The sequence below is a fragment of the Sturnus vulgaris genome, chromosome 3 (assembly GCF_052056855.1).
Source record: "Sturnus vulgaris isolate bStuVul1 chromosome 3, bStuVul1.hap1, whole genome shotgun sequence".
NCBI classification, from domain to species: domain Eukaryota; kingdom Metazoa; phylum Chordata; class Aves; order Passeriformes; family Sturnidae; genus Sturnus; species Sturnus vulgaris.
In genome coordinates, this window is record NC_142245.1 from 14,560,603 (window position 1) to 14,573,644 (window position 13,042).

The 13,042-nt window shown below is 37.8% G+C and overlaps 1 long non-coding RNA gene across 1 annotated transcript in view; it reads right to left on the bottom strand.

Moving 5' to 3' along the window:
- The window catches only part of LOC148224187 (uncharacterized), a 41,408-nt gene extending 29,318 nt beyond the window's left edge, over window positions 1-12,090 (bottom strand). The window contains exon 1 of the long non-coding RNA XR_015802153.1: window positions 11,866-12,090. This is a non-coding gene — a long non-coding RNA (uncharacterized LOC148224187). The remainder of the gene's footprint in view (window positions 1-11,865) is intronic.
- Window positions 12,091-13,042: the final 952 nt, after the last annotated feature.

A 13,042-nucleotide genomic window follows, 5' to 3' on the forward strand; every position in this document is an offset into this window, starting at 1 on the left:
AAGGGCATCTTGTACCTTCCATTTCTACCGCTATACCCTTGCTGATTCCGGTACCTCAGATGGACGAGAGGCTCTGCACTCTGCTGGGGCTAAGAAATCACAGTGTCACCAGAACCTGAAGGTTCTGAGTGAGAAGACAAATGAGAGTGGCTGCCCTTCCAAAAACCAACACTTACTGCCTATAATTGCACAGAGAAATACAAGAAAGCATAACTTATGTGTAAGGTGTAGCAGATGCTTTGAGAGCCTTCCAGCTGGGTTAAAAGGTGCCCTTTGAGGTGTCTCCAGTTCCAGAACTGATTTCATACATCATATAATGGCCAGAAATGATTTTCAGTGTTGTTTGTTGTCAACATTCATATAGGAAAAGCATTGGTAAGACATATACTTGAGTAAGAAGGAAGAAAACCCATTTCTAGGGAGGGCAGAGTGTGAAAATCAATGATATTTATATAAGGGAAATCCAGGAATATCTCTGATGTCATAAGAGTCTCCACAGCCTGCACATGACAGACCCTCTGATGGAAAGGATGACCTGGAGAAAAGAAACAAGCCAGACTGCTTGGGAAATTTGTTACCTTTGCTATTTACCTGGGCCAGAATTGTGGAGTGACACACCTTTAGTTCACTGAGAATCTGAAGGAATTTTAAGCTGTGGTAGTGGAGAGAGACACCAAATAGTCCATAGATGTTTGCAGGAATGTGTAGCTCCAATAACCTGTAATTTCTACTTTGAGCAACACTGATGGAAAAATGCAAAGGGCAAGGAGAGCCAGGAAGAGACATAAGGCAGAAGAGATTTAAGTGAGGAGCAGGAAAGGAGTTTGTGGCCATTGTCCTGCTAGGCACTAACAAGAAGCACAATTTTCAGGGGAGGGCTCAGCCAGCTGGGCTCCAAAAGAGGCTATGTCTCTCAAACTACCCTGTCTGTCCCTGATAAGCTTCAGTAAATTTTTAAAATGCACTCTACTGTTGCTGTTAGCAATAAAATTGATAAACACTGCTTGTCACCAACTGAAAGAAAGGGTCATTTACTGGGGAGCTTAGAAAAAAATAATTTCCCAATGAACTGGCAGTCCTGCTGTTTAACCAGCTCTAATAGTAAGCAGTGCTGTATCAATTACTTCCAAGGCAGCAACTGTCACTTGTTTTGGAAATTTGCATCTTTTAGATGCATATTTTCAATCAACACTTTAGAGTCCCAAGCTGTCACTACCTTCACATGTCACTGGTGTTAGCGCAATCACAAGTCATTGCTTATCAGACTGATTGCCAGCAGTGCACTTCTGCCAAAACTGTCAATGCAAGTGCTTACAAGCTTTAATAAAGTAGTTTTAAGTGTGTGTGTGTGTGTGTGTGTGTGTGTGTGCATGTGTGACAGGGTCAGACAGAGTGGGAGAGAAAGACCAAATTGCACTTTTCAATGCTCAGGTGGTGGAGCTGTTAGAGTATTACACAGACAAAACTGAATGAACTCATCATCTGTCCTAATTTGACAAAACAAATCCAAAACCAGCATAACAAAGCAAAGAACCCCCAACCTTAAAGCTCTCAGGTAATAACTGAGTTTGGAGATGTTTATCTCTAGCACCCTTTTGGCATGAAATAAACAACAGAAGTCAGGAAACCCCCAGGCATTGTACAACAATCTTGGCATGAGTACAACTCATATGTGTTGCAACCAAAACCAGGCATTTGAATTACAGTGTGTTTTCTGAAGAGAATCCTGTTCATTCATATCTGAGACCCACCAGCAGATGAAATACTTGGGTTAAGAGCTGTCAAATGGTATCTAACAAAGTCTGTACAAAATCATCAGAAATCTCTAACAACCTCTGTCAAAATAATTTTTTATTATAATCTCATGCCCCGAAAAATGGAGAAAAATATGTGACCTTCTGATTTAAAGTAACAGGCATGAAAAAGTTTTGAAGTTCCATTAGAGATGCGATGTGTAGACAACTGTCATAATCCTTGCATGTTAAATCAGCCTGGTACAAAGGTCCAGTTTATGGATACTTAGGCAGGGTAGAGTTTTGGAGTTGAGCAGGGCTGAAAGTGAATCCAGAGATGGTAAAATCTTCTGAGATTTGTGTGCTGTTAAAACAATAACTTATCTGACCAAGTATATTTTGCTGACTCAGACTTCTGTGATAAGCATTGTACCATTATTATTAGTCTCTTGCAAAGCATTTTGAATACTTTTAAGTATTATACCATAAAACTTAAAGACGATTTCCAAGTCATGTTGCAATATTATTTACGGAAATCCTTTGATCTTTAAAATATAAATTCCAAAATAATAAATGGGTTTTTCTTCCTATTCATTCATATTCCCAAAATTAATATCCATGGTGAGACTTTTGGTGAGATTCCAATAAATTAATTTTCTCTCTCCATGTCTTGATTTTAACTCATTTTATTTGTCTTGTCCCTGAAAAGAAATGTGGGCATGTAAGCTAAAAGCAAACATTATAACTGCATTCTGGCTGAATAATACCCCATCAAGTTGATGGTACTTCATGCAATCCTGGAGAGCCAAAATACAAAATATGTTTTGTATAACTAACACTAAAAATATTTCAGTTATGAGACTAACAACTCTTAGGCACTTGATAAGACTGAAATAAAGCAAGCTAAAAGCAATGATTTGCATTCCCACTTGTTGTACATATCTCATATAAATATCTTAAAGGGAAGTCTGATTTGAGAAGAGTCTAATTCTTCCAGATGGCAGTGCTCAGTGTCTACACACTGATATGCTAATGTGCAGGAAAGGAGTTCAGAATGATGATCCTGGCTCCTCACTTAGTGGTGTTTGAAACCTGTCTGTGAAAAGTAAACCTAAATAGGAAACACTTAGGTAAGTATTTTTCCCCCCAAAAAAACGTGTACAGCTTGAACAAGCTTCCATTCAATACTGCACACATCCAGCACAGCCTGATGTCAAAGCAGGCATGTTACTTTGCTGGAGGCATGGCATAATACCTCTGCTGGTGTTACAGAGCAGTAGATGAATGAAAACCAGGATCTAATATAAGGGAATAAATCTAGGGTAGCTAAAGTCTGTGACTAACTGACAGCTAAAGCAACCCATGGGTTTTGTTTTGTTTTGTTTTGTTTTTTTTTCTGTAAAATAGAATACTAGAACTAAACTGCTAGACTAGTTCCACTAGAGCTAAACATTATTCCAACTTCCTTTCATTAAACAAAGGAAGAATCTCTTTACCTGGAACTCTATATTTGCTGATGTGTCTGAGGGATCTTTCTCAGCTTTCACTGCACACTCAGCTGGCTCCTTCTCCATTGTTTTAATGCCTGCTCTGCATGACATTACTCTGTGCAAGCTAGTGTTTGGTTCTAGAGATGTACAAGTAGACATTTTGCTTTGGTAGTTACTAATGTAAAAAGTGCATTAATTTCACTTTCCTTTGTGATTCAGACTCTTTGATGTTTCTCATGTGTTTACCCCAAATTTAAAAATATTTACAAAAATCATATTCCAGTGGGGGACTGTCATGGCACACTAATTTATTTCTAAATGTGAAGCATTGGGTACATCATCAACAGTTCCCTTCGATTGTGTGCTTTAGGTGGTTTAAATTTCCCAGGTAAGATAATGGCATGATTTTCAGAGTCACTGTTACTTCGAGCCTGTGGGAGACTGCATGTAAGTCTAGAAGCTTCTGGAATGAAGCTTGGGAAGTCTACATGCGTGTGTGAAATTATGGGGCTCAGCTGTTTTGGTTTTTTATCTGTCTCCTTGGCTTTTTATAAAACTCTGCAGCATCAGCTGCCATTGCAATCAATGCAGGTTTAACAGATTTCAGTCAAAGCTGAATGAAAAACAAATAGGTAGACAGATCAATGAAGTGATCATGCAGATCTTTGCATATGTGATTAGGTCATACTACAGGCGCCTAAATGAAATCATGGATTTAATGCCAATCCAACTGTTAATGAGAATTCTGCTAATAATGCCCTAGTAGTGACAGGGGCAATAGCTTTTACAAAATAAGGAAAATGTAATGTACTAGTATAACTCACTACTCTGAGTCCAGCCTTCCCAAATAGAACATCTTTTTAACTCTTGCATTTGAGATAGTAAAATATGGTCCTGTTTATTTTGTTCAGCAACTCTGATGTGTAAGTTTTAAATGTACGAACCTAGGATCTCTCATTAAAAAAACCAGACTCAGGCTACAGTTCAGCATCATCCTGAGACAAAACTTTTTTTCACACCATTGGTTTGACTGCAATATGTATCCACAATGTTCATGACAATATACAACATTCAGCAGAAAATCCTTTGCAGCCATGTGTGATCCTTTTTAGTTCTTATCCCACAAAGAGGAAGATGCAAGATGAGGATCTTAGCCACAATAGAAATACATTTTTAAAGGACAATAGTTTTTATACACGTGTAGTGTAAAATGGAATAGATATGGTTATATCCTAAAAGCTCATTGAGAAGGCTGTAATTCCCATCAGGTGTCTTGTGTGGTTGAGGTTTTGTTACACTGAGTTTACATTTAACTTGAGAGCCCAGAATGTGTGAAGAATCATCCTGAAATCTGTTCAGTAGCTGATGAAATTATATCCTGCTGTCCTTCTGTTATTGCTTGGAACTGTGGTAGATTCCAGTAGGGAAGTCCTGTGGCTGATGGAAGCAGAGCTGAGGAAATCTGGTTGCTGGCAAGGCCTCCAAGCCTCTGAAAAAAGCAGGATGCTGCAGGGGATTTTGACTAGTGCGCTGGAACCCACGAGGTCTTCAAATCTCATTGTGCTCAGAAGGCAAAGTGTTGTATTTTATTGTTATTAGATGGTTTGTTCCATTGTTTGTACCCCCCCCCCCCCCCCCCCGTTATAATTCAGTTGCTCTAATTCCCGCCTTCCCTTGATCAATCAACCCAAGTCCCAACCCACCTTCCAGAACCTTCCCTGTCCCTCACTCTAGTCCCTGCCCCGGAGATTGTCAATCCCTCCTAGCCCCTCCTATCCTTCTAGTATCTTCTGTATCAGTCATCCCCTTCTTAGCATATGATTTGATGTTACCTGTATTTCCCCGCCTGTGTTTCCCCTATAGGTTGTGTGTATAATCAGCCCTGCCTTATGTTACACCCCAAACTGTAGCGATTGGTTCTGTATTGTACCCGCCCTTGGGGGAGGGCCCCTATTTAAGTTGCTGCACAGCTGTGTTCCCTGCCTTTTGTGGTTCCCTTCTCTCGATCCCGGTTGTCGTTCCTCCCTCAATAACTCCTGCTTCCCCGGAACCTCAGAAGGACTCTGTCTCGATCCCTTGCTCCTGCCCGGACACGTTCCGGAAGGGTTCAGAGCCCTTCCCACGTTCCGGGTCCCCTGAATGCTGGCAGTGGGCCGCTCTCGGCGCTGGGCGAGCCGGTGCGCGGTGGAGAAGGCGCGCCGCGTCAGCAAAGTACTTACTTCAACTCCTAAATCTGTATCAGCAGAAAGTTTGCACTCTGGGAGCATAGAGACCTCTGAATTCCTGTGCAATCAGCACAGGTTTTTAAACATGGGTTTTAAGCTTGTTATGACTGAGTTAACTCCATCTTCTGCAGGGTTACATCAAATGTTTTTTTGAGAAGAACCAGGGATGTGAAACATTGCAGTGGTTAAACTGACCCAGGTTAGAAAGGCTGAGATCAAGGAAAAGGAGTCTGATGTCAACAGAAACAGCCACATGATGAGCAGTAAGCAGCTGCATGATTTCTTGGCCTTGTAAGAATTTAATTGGAGTTTGAATTGTTTTTGGCCTGTGTAATCTGCCTCAGTGTGTTTTGGATTGTCATTCTATGTGATGCTTCTCTTGCTTATGGCACCTACTACCTTGTATTAAAACGCCGTTACTTGAAGCCACTAAAAGAAACAGCTAAAAAGAAAAAAGAAAGAAAAATTACCCTATGTTACACTGCTTGGATAAATTTTCAGTTCTTTCCAGCAAAGCCACAAAGCACAAAACTTACTGCTTTATGAAAGCCATATTTTCTTATAATGGCTTCAGCAGCTGGAGCATTAAGAAAACTTGTAATTGCCAGAGATGAATAACAAAATTATGAAAACTTCACACAATTTTTTAATGGGTAAGAATATGAACAGAGTAACTCCATCTTAAAAAAATTCTCTAAATTTGCCTAAAAAGGAGTATCCATAATTATGAAGAATTATTAATTTTTTCTAATTCAGCACCTTAAAATTCTCCCTTCTCCTGAAATCATTGCAGCTTTTTTTTCTCCTTTATGTGATTTTAAAGTTATATTTGTGGCCTTTATTTTGTGAATAAGTATGTGCTTAAATATTATAACTATGGAAAAGCTCTCTATTACTACATTCTGCTAGTTTCAGAAGGACATATTTTCACATTACATGTATGTGTGTGTGAGAGAACAGCTGCCACAGATGATTTTTTTGAAAGATCTTGACCGGAGTATCCTGTCATGTAGTTTGGATATTCCTAAATACCTTGTTGGGTTAAATTCACTAATTTCAATATTTAGGTACTGCTCTGGGTCTTCAGAGTGTCACAAACTTGAAGGCAGATAAAGTTCACTGGTGGGGAAGACAACTTTTTTTCTCACCTTGCCTCATGACTGATAACATAAATATCTGGGTCTTCTCCATCCTAAACAAATGCCCAAAGAACTGCCCAGCTACAATGACTACTCAAAGACAATTATTATTCTGGGGTTCACCCTTCTGTTATTTTCGCTCAAGCTGTTCAAATATTTAGAGAGTTAAACAGAAATGAGAACTATTCTCTAGTCTGGGCATCCACCAGGGACGCCCAGGCCTCTCCTCAGCTCTCATGCAAAGCAGAACAGATTCATCTAATTAAGATGTATTCCAAAATAAAAATCAGATAAAATGTGAATTAAATGTTAGGAGTTCCACATCCTTAATGGCAAAAGGGATAGGGAGCTTTGTGTGCATCTTCCGGTGATTCTTTGAAAGGCCAACTTCATATTTTTCATCTTCAGATTTTCTTTCTCTTTACTACAGTGGTTGACATAAAGAAAATGATTTTCATTTCATAATGTCATATGACAATGCTTAATTAACAGATTTTCATATTGCCTTGATTTTTTGTGTTTTCTGTTCCTTATTTTTAGCCACATTGGCTGTACAAGTCAATACTGTTATATTCTCTTGATTTTTACTGTTCTTCCAATTGTTGTAGGTTCTTTATCTCTGTCTAGAATAATATCTTTTTTTTTTTACCAATAAAATTTCCTTTTATAGGAAAAAAAATCAAAGTATTTGAAGTTATTTTAAGAAAAGGGTACATTTTAAAGAAGCTTTTAATATCAAAACCAGAACAAAATCAAATCAAATAATTACGTTACATAACTTAAAATTAAGATGTTGGGTTTTTTTTGTTTTAATTAAAGTTTTCCTTTTTAAAATTCCATTTGTTATTCTGCTACTACATTACAGAATAATGCTTTCCTCTTCTCTTTCTGATGAGGTTGAAATTGTACATAAGTCAGAAGATATTTTTGTTGGATTTATTGCTGTCTCTTCCAAACATTTGACAAGCTTGAAAGAATTCAAGTCTTTCCTCAGTTTTCTCCAGCCCATGACTCCACAACCTCCTCAAGAGTGAATGTTTGGTGTCAATTATTTTGCCGCAGTTTCTGTTGAATAAAGGACATGGGTTCTGCTGAGCTCTGCAGTCTTTTCACTCGTCCATGTAGCATCTTTTGTTATCTGGTTTTAGCTTTTGGAGTCTGTACTGTACAATCTCCTTTATTAATCAAGTGAATGGATGCTCTCCCACATCATTCACTTCCATGCAAAGGGAGTGGAGGACATAAGGAGATATTTTCCTTGGTGCAGGCAGTTCAGCATGATCCCAGTGCAGCACAGAGATGCCTGCTGAGAGAAACACCTGTCACCACTGAAAAAAATGGCAGTTTTGGCTTTTACTTCGGTGGATGTGGTGTTGCCTTCATTAAGGTTTGATCCAAAAGTTAATTGTCATCCCTAGCCATTAAGCTGATTAATTTGTGTGGCTCACATGAATGCCAATGGCAGTAAGAGACAGAATCCCATTTGTAAGCAATCCAATGAGTAAATGCTAAAAGTTACTCATAAATGCATTTATTGGTCCTCACAGAGACACTATCCTTGTACTGGAGAGGAAGCCAACATCCATTTACTATGTGGAACTAGCGTCAAGGCCAGAGTTTATCAGTGAGGTGCCTTTGTTGGCCTTATTGATGCCTCCCTTATGCCACTTCACTATGTGGTCCTAATCTCTGTGCAGTCTTTCACATATTCAGTGCTCACTGATACACAAACTGCTTAATCTCCCTGCAATTTAGTTGTTTGTATCATCAGCCTCTCACCTCTGTGCAGATCACTTGTTTCAATTTCCCAGTATGCTTTTAGCAATCAAGTATACATTAGTTTCATCTACTTCTTACCAAAACATTAATGCATCTATCTTTCAATTTCTAAAAGACCTCTTGAGGAATTTCAATTTATTTACTTATTTATTTGGTGAGTTTTTTTAAAGGCACTGAAAATGGAAGAACCAGGAACAAGAGTTTTCCAGCATTATACCTGGGAAGTGACAGGCATTTCCCATTCTATAATGAAAATACATTTTTGTTTTAAACTGAGCGTATTAGAGCTGGGTGAGCTCTTCTGCTAAGAAACTGTTGGAAAGAGTCCTCACATTCCCTCTCTGAGTGTTCGTTGTGATTCACTGCAAGGCCATCAATTGCCTGTACTAGCATGAAATTCATATTGTCTGTTACCCACATCAGAACCATGGCAGGCACAATTGTAATCTGCCAAAGCATCTCATTTGCTTCTCTTTTAAAGGTCTTGCATTGAATTTCCAGGTTAGCCCACAGATGGGAGCAAAGGGGAATTCCTTGTGAGGAGAAGTGTGAGAAGGATGGTGCTAACCAGTAAAACAGATCATGCTTCTACTACACCTCTTTACGACTGCTTTAGTGTAACAGAGCTTGTGTTGGCTTAACTGACCCCTGGGAATTGACACAGAAGCTGCAGATAACACAGAATTTGTTGACATTTGTATGAGAAATAATAGAATAGAGAACAGTTTTAAGCGTATACAGTCCAGAGAGATAAATGGGTAATTTATATGTGGGACATAAATTACTATTTAGCAAGAAATATTAGAGAACAACAACAACAACAAAAAAACCCCGGCTTGCAAATTAAAGATATTTGAGACAGACTTTGGTATTAATTTTGCTGTTTTTAACGTAATTTCTCTAATATACACTCACACCTGTCCAACTAAAAATTAACTGAACTCTCCTTCATCTATAATTTATGAGTTCTGTTACTTCTCATGGGTGTTTTCCATTCTTTATATATGCTGCTGATGCTTGTGCACCCTACTGATCCTTACAATGCAACATTGCCCTTCTAAATATCTTTTTTTTCATAAATGCCTGAAAATCCTTGGTGAGTATTTGCTCCAAAGTCTCAGCAGACGGAGATTTTGGGAGGCTTCGAGATTCATGCAATTTTGTAGCACAACCATGAATTTAAACAATCACTGTCTTTCCACACACATTATGTTTAGGTGTATGGGCATGACTAGAAAGGGAAGTAAAACTTGCGTGAATTCTTATTTGCAAATAATATCTGTGCAAACCCTATTAATATAGAATGAGTGTGGCTAAATACAGAGGTGAACTGTTGTTATTATGAGATTGTCTGTATATCAGATAATAATGAAAGTATGGTTCTGGTAACATTGGTTTCCTTACCACTTCCTTTATTACAGCTATTATTTTCCTCAGAAAATAAACTGAAGCAATTTGTAAAGAAGGGAGTTTTTAATGATCTGAGAGTAGCACTCCACACACTCTTCAATATGGGCTTGACACTTTGGGTACTGCATGACTGTATTTATCTTTTGAGTTACAAGCAGCAGAAGCAAAAAGAAACAATCAAAGTTTAAATTGGACTGAGTACTTAAAAGACATTATTTATGAAGAAAGAACATATTTGCACAGTGTTAATCTTCCTGAGTACGACAAACACTAAGAAAACTGTAAACTTGATTCTTTTATGTAGTTTTTTTAGGCTGTAATGGACTAATCCCTCTTCGTCATGGAAGAGGACAGGCTGGCATCCTCCTCAAGGAGCCCTGGTGAGACAGAAGGCAAAGTCCTACTTCCCTTTAGGAATAAGTTCTTTCTTCTCTGATAGATCTTTAAATAATAAACTTGCTTATAGAAAGCATGATGCCAGCAGGAACTCCTTGGCAGCACCAGTGCCACATGCCAGCTGACTGTTAGCTAGCAATGTAGATATGTTTTTGTCTTCTGATAAGCACACTGGATTCTGTCAGAATATATTCTATCATCTCCTAGTAATTAAAAGTCTAGCACTTTATGTTGGTGAGACCGAGCCTGATTACCTCACCTGAGAAACTGAGCTATTGTCACACTGAGGACTGGGAAATGTTTCTCAAAGTGAGCAGAACTGAAATTGAGCAGAAATGCAATTCCAACAAAATTTCTGGGTATTGTTCGAACAATAGCTCTTTTTCTTTCAAATCTCAGGACAAAGTAGATTGATGATAAACATTTTTTCCTTACCAATTTTATTCATGCCTTTAAGTTTTTTTCTTAGCTTGTTTCTTACTGAATGCCTAAAACTGCAAAACTTCCAGGATAAATAGATTCCCACAACAATAAACCTTCATGGATCACTATGGGCTTTTATGCTCATGTTTGAAAATCTAATAATGAGAAAATTACTCTCTGTCTGCTATTTCCCTTCTCCCTTCACAGCCCTTTTAACTGTCATTCAGAAAACCAAACCATGATTCATAAAATCCAGACAAAACTCATTCAACATCAAAGCACTAAATGTCTTCTCATTTGACATACAATCTTGTCATAGAACAAGCTTGCAAAATGTGCTTCTTCATTCTTACTTATCTATCCATGAAATGTTAGAAGCATGCAGAAAGAACCCACAGATAGATGTTTTATATAGCCTTATTAATTCTCACTTGAAAGAAGAATATTCCATATTATTTCAAAAGGTAAAATTCAAAATGAAAGCAAAAGGTGACTTGTATGCTGCAAGCAAATATTTTACAAAGTTCAGTTGCCAAGTTTGTTTGGTAAGTTCCATCTCCAGTGAAAACGTGTGTGAAGCAAGGCCTTCTCTAGCCATAGTCTGAAATCTAGCACACTTTAAGTGCATGTTGATACTTTAAAATACTCCTGCAATTTTTAGGCAATACTATTTTGCTTTTGTAAGTGATCTGTGTTCACAAGAGGAAAGCATTTCAATGATTTGCAGTCAGTCAGAATCTAGAGTTTCTGCAGAAAAGGGCCTCCATTTGGAAAATTGTGTCTTATTATATAAAATAACAGTAACTTAAAAAAGGTCAAAGACTGACAGTTGGATTGCTGAACTTGAATTTAGTTATGCAAAGATGACTAAATCGCAGATTCAAACAAAATTTTAATGTTATTAAGTTCTCCAAACCCAGAAATTTGCTTTGAGCCTTTCTTTGAACATCTGGAATCCAAGGAATAATTATCTTAATTAAGGTGCATGAAGAGACAGTGTCTATTTGGTATATGTATATTTAGCAATTAAAGAAGTGACCACTCCATTAGAAGGTGCCTCAATTACCTCAATACCTCAATTACCTTTATTTTTAGCTTTTCTCATTGTGATACAGAACACCTTTTTTTTTTTTTCTGAGCATCTTTTAAAATGCAGAAAAAATGGTCTTAAGATTAAATTAGGATGAAAGACATACCTTGTCAAATTCTATGGTGAAAAACTGGGACAAAAAAAAGAAGCTTAAGGAGAAGAAAAGAAAATAAAAGGCACCTTGGTGAAAAATCTTGATGACTGCTGTCAGCTGCAGGATAGAGTCATGACTTTTCCTTCGGGGAGCAGGGCTTCATCTCCTATGGGTCATGATAGAAGGCTCAATTAAAGATTGTTTTCTCTGTTTCTCGTGGACAGGAGCGAACAATTGGATATTGTGCAGAGTTTCCTGTTAAATCAGCTTTCACCTCTGTGTCTGGTGTATTTGCCACCATTGCCAGCAGTGTGAGGGAAAATGCTGAAACTGTTCCCAGCTACTGCAAAACATTAACCCTGTCTTGGCCAAAATGAGGACAAATCGGTAGACTGTGGTTGCAAAGAATTAATTCTTGTCTAGTATTATGTGACTATGCAGAAAACCAAAGATGTCCTAATCTCTTCTACTGGTTTTTGTTTTTTCCTAGAGAGTGGTGGTAGGATAAATCTTTCAAAAATCAATAAATAAAAAAGTTTTCTTTTTGCTTCATTTAGACTAATCAAATGTACTTCATCAGGAGTTTTAAGGGGCAAATCAAGGCACATTTTAAAGCCTTCTATAACATAGTCCCAATGGATTCATAGTCTGTCAGAATTCAGGTAATTTCTGCAGAAAAGAGCCTCGCTTTGGAAAGCTGTGACCTACTACAGTATAATTTTCAATATAAAAATATAAGTTACTTTAAAGAAACCCAGCTCCATGGCATCTTACTCCTATAAGTAAAATTTTTATCAGACTGTATTTTAAACATGTGCTACATAAAGCTCTGGTAAGATATGTGGCATTGATCAGGAAAGACAGCATACCTACATTCATTAAGCTTTCTTTAAATAAACGATGGTTTTTGGCCATGAGGCCTTTATTTTCAAGCAATCTGTGGAAAAAAACATCTGTTTACTTTCACTCATAATTGTTAATTATGTTTATTACTAATAAACCTTTCCTTTACAGTTGATTTATGAGGAAGAACTTCAGGTCCAAACACATTTCCAAGTCTTATTTTTCACTGACCTGTCCTTAAGTAACTCCTTCTCCCATCTACAATCCAAATAAGCATATTTGCCTTGCCATTTGTAGGAACATTCACTCTTAATCTCAGTTATGTCTCAATGTAACATGTATCACCATAGACACTAAGTATGCCATGATCTCTGATATTACTTCCAGTCAAGTAGGAACAGTAAAGGATGTTTCTACTTT